Source organism: Pleuronectes platessa, chromosome 5, assembly GCF_947347685.1.
Source record: "Pleuronectes platessa chromosome 5, fPlePla1.1, whole genome shotgun sequence".
NCBI lineage: Eukaryota > Metazoa > Chordata > Actinopteri > Pleuronectiformes > Pleuronectidae > Pleuronectes > Pleuronectes platessa.
The window spans coordinates 14,272,702-14,277,099 of NC_070630.1; the positions used below are offsets into that span (position 1 = coordinate 14,272,702).

The 4,398-nt window shown below is 40.2% G+C and overlaps 1 non-coding gene across 1 annotated transcript; it reads right to left on the reverse strand.

The window, feature by feature from the left end:
- Positions 1 to 2,629: 2,629 nt before the first annotated feature.
- On the reverse strand, positions 2,630 to 2,701 carry trnae-uuc (transfer RNA glutamic acid (anticodon UUC)). The gene has a single exon. It is a non-coding gene; the product is annotated as a tRNA-Glu (tRNA).
- Positions 2,702 to 4,398: the final 1,697 nt, after the last annotated feature.

The following is a 4,398-nucleotide window of genomic DNA, read 5'->3' on the forward strand; positions in this document are numbered from 1 at the left end:
ACAGCTGTGACTAAAACCAACAATCAATCAAACTCACCTCCATCTCGCACTGCTAAATGTATACGCCTTCTCAGCCATGTCAACATCCGAAGTTTCTTCTGAAGTCTTACGTTTAATTATGCAAGTGTTCCACACTCCAGATCAGAAGGTGGCGGTAATGGACCTAAAAATTGTTAACCAACCATCATTAAAAAACTGAAGAAGAAGAAGAAGCGATCACCCAGTTTTTGCGGGATTTCAAGTCTGGAATCACCTCTGTGAAATTGTTTCCTCCAAAGGGTGTGGTCAGATATTCTTTCCAAATCATCCAGTGTTCTGAGGATTATAAGATAACAAATCGGTCAAATCTGTCATTACATCTGTGGTCTCCAACTGTTTTAAAATCACTCATGAGTTGAAAGTCCTCTAGTTTGCAGCAGCCCGTAATTAACACTTTGTTCAACACTTGTGGATTGAGAATCATTAATTCAGTGTAACTATCTGAAGATAGGTGTAACTATGAGAGGTGTTTGCTGAAACCGCATCCACACTATTTAATTGATGCAATAATGTAATTGAATCAGTTTGTTGACATGAAAACTCCAATGTTGTTCAAGGAGAAATATAAGTTATTCTGTGAGCTCTAAAAGGAACCATGCATGATATTGATGATGATTAACACACTGCAGCATCCTTTATTTCAAGCAGCCTTTGTATACTAAGCAGTCCAACAGCCCTTGTAGCCCTAAAGTTCTTATGTTTTACGCTAAAATAACTAATACTACTATTTCATCAACTGGAGAGGGTGCTTAATTTTTACCTGGTACATGTTAGCCTTTACTATTTTCTTTTAGCTTATTTATGTAGGTAGCCATCAAGTGGACGACTTGTTTTGTATGAGTCACCCTGAAACATTTAATCAATAAAAACTTCAAACTCTAACGCAAAACTCACTCTAGCAATCAAAGACCCATCTATTCGATATTGACTTGATTTTCTGATACTATCTGCCCCCGTTATTACTGGTTACCTGACATGTCTTGAGCTAGAACACACCTTAGGTACCAGAGGTTATTGGACAGCCGAGGTTACTTTAATTATAAACTCTTTGTGCCTCGAGACCTTTTCTTGTTTATATTTTGTAATTCTGTAAAGAGGAAATGCTTGTTTTCTGCTCATATTTTTCTACATCCCAAACCCTAAAGGGACCCAGTCACACCCAGCACATATGTAGTCAGACACTAGTTTTGCTATTTTCTGTTGTGCATCCGACTTCGTATCAGCTGCCTCGGACTTGATATCAGGAGGTGACAGGAAATATGTTGACGAGAGTGTCAGAGTGAGAAAAAGGGTGGGGGTGGGTGGAGATAACTGAAGAGGACTGCATGGGAGGAAAGGGTTGTCTGGGAGAGAGGGTGATAAGAGAGATCGATGATAAGGAGAGGAGTGTCTGAGGAAGCGGGAGAGAGAAGTGGAGGTATGACAAGAGGCGAAACGGGGGTATGGGGATAGGGAACTGATAACATATAAAATAATTTATTTTGACGGACATGTAGCTAAAATTCTGTGAATTATTTTTGCGTTTGTTAATCCGTTCCAGAGTGATAACTAACTCTGAGTTAGTTGCAGTATAGTTTCTAATTATGTAAACCTAATTCAAAACTTATGTTCTATCAGTTTTATAGATATTTTCATGTTCTGCTGCCAACAGCACTTTTCCCATTGGCTTTTAAGGGTTTGAAATTTTTGATAATATGATGGTTTCGTGGTGTCATTCTTATGCTCGTTTGTTTGGGGGTTTGAACATGTGTGCTTGTAGGTCAGACTCTGCCTCAAGGAATGTTCCTGTGAAAATGAGGATTTTGTCCTCTTGGTGAGGAAACAAATGTTTTTTCAGATGTCAGCCAATGAATGAAGCTGAACTGCAGCAGTGGACGTTGTTGGATGACTGTGACTTTATCATAGCTGGCCAAGGAGCCCCTGGATCCCCTGGCTCATCACCCAGCAGCTGATTACCCTACACCTGAATCCATTCATTGGTTTTTACATTATACAGGAGCCATAACTGATAAAAGTGATGGAAATTCTCTGTGTGAAACATCTGCATTGTACAGGAGCACACTGTAAGGTTGTGGTCTTTAGAGGTGAGTTCTTTGTTGGGAGACAGATGAGTTATCTGTTGAGTGTCAGTTATAAATAAAGGCCCTTTTACCCATATAGATCGATACAATATGCTACATACAGACTTTCATCAAAGCGTTTCACCAAGTCCCAATATAAAATCTATATTTTCATGATAGTACAGTTACATCTTAGCCTGGATTTAACCCAAAATCCATAGAGCAAATATACTTTTGTTACAATGTTCCCATGTTTGTCATGGTCTTGCAGCTTTGGGAAGATAGCATTGGAATTACGGTCAGTGAACCTGACCACGTTTATAAAAGACCTGCAATCTCACCCAGGCTAAATCAAGCGTTTAAAGTTTTACATGCGGTGGGAATAGACATCTATGCTATATCATAATGGCTTTTTTGACCCATCTGTTCATCCACCATGATACAGGTCATCAAGCAACATTCATTTGGAATGGATTTTCTGACCATATCCCACAGTCTTTCCAGTATAATGTCAGATAGAAAAGCAATCATTCCCATACCGGGAGTTGAACCCGGGCCGCCTGGGTGAAAACCAGGAATCCTAACCGCTAGACCATATGGGACATGGGAAACTAGTACACACTTCATTTTTGTATCAGCAACCTCCTATTCTATAAGTTATGTTCCCCTCGTTTTACCTTCTCCTCTACCCTGATTTCCCATATGGATTTGTTATATAATATGTTTTAGCTGAGTAACAACTCCATTAAAAGAGACAGATATGCACAGTAATCTTCATACGTCTCTCACCGGACACGTAGGACTGTAAGGTGAGTGGTTTGTCTGTATGTTAATGTTTGTGTTTTTCTTTAGCTTTGGTGCCGCTATAGATCCATCAATACAACAACAGTGTTATTATGGATTATTATGGTGAGACACTACCATAATAGGTGAATAGGGTAAAATGTATTGACTTTGTTAGCTTCAAACCCTTTTGCATTTCAGGTTGCAAAGTCTTTGAACTCTCATTCAGGCCCTCTCTTCTCCCCAGCTTCATCCTCTCCAATTACGGTTACTTTTTTTTGGCATTTATTGGAAGATAATACATCATTGTAACACCAGTGACAAGAAAATGTCAAAAGAAGCATAATTTACCTATAGTTAAATGTTTGGTTGTTTTACGTTCATCCATGCATTATCTATACCTGTTATCCTTTGGGGGCTGCGGGCGCCGTAGAAGCCAATCCCAGCTGCCATCGGGTTACAGGAAGGTTACACCCTGGAAGATCGTTAGTGTATCTCAGGCCCAACCTACAGAGACAAACATCCATTCACACCTACGGACAATTTAGAGTCTGTGATCATCCTAACCCCAATCTGCATGTTGTTGGACTGTTAAAGGAAGCCTGAGCGCCTGGAGAAAACCCACAGGGAGAACAAGCTAAATCCATACAGAAACACCCAGGAGCGAACTGGGATTTGAACCACTAACCTACTACTTGTGAGGTACTTGTGTTTGTTAATGCACCTGACAGTCCACTAGAAATTACATTTTACATCTATTCAGGGATTGAAACGTATTTTATTCTTGTTTTGTGCTGCAATGAAAATATCAGAATCCCCAACAAATGTAATGATAATATTAAAGGTATCGTTTAATAATGTAGAACATTTGCTGTGTGTGCAAAATTGCGGCTTTAAAAATGTTTCCTGTCAGTTTAGTAGCTTCATATTTTGGACAATGGAACATTTGTTGTGGGGATTTGTGATGTACTCCTGCATATCAGTACAAAGCAGGACAGTATTTTTTACAGTGTGGGCTGAGCTGCCTGTACCAGCTCCTCTCTGCTCTGAGTGATTAGCTCCGTTTGTCAGAGGACAGTGAGAGAGAGACATGACTGAGGCTCTCACAAGTGTCCTAGATTAATGGATTATAGATGAATGGGCTTTTTCCCCCCATCACTTGGTGATAAATGAAACAATTTATTCTCTACTCTCTACTACTCAGTCTTCCTTTTGTCTTCCTCTTTCACATCCACGGACTTTATCTCTGTTCCTCACTTCTCAACTGTGTGGAATTGGATTTTTCATCTTTTTCTATGGAGTACGCTCGGTTTTCTCATGGCTGGCTGCTTCTCAACATATTGCATTAGGAAAAGTCACGGCCTCTGGGTTGACACCAAATTGTTGTCGGGTGGGTTTTCTCACGCCACAACTCTATGCTGTTCTCACTCTTGTCTGTCAACCCTGGACTCTCTGAAGCACTCACACTGTCACCTTTCCTGTCTCTTTGGACTGAGGTTCTTTATGCCTGGGAGAC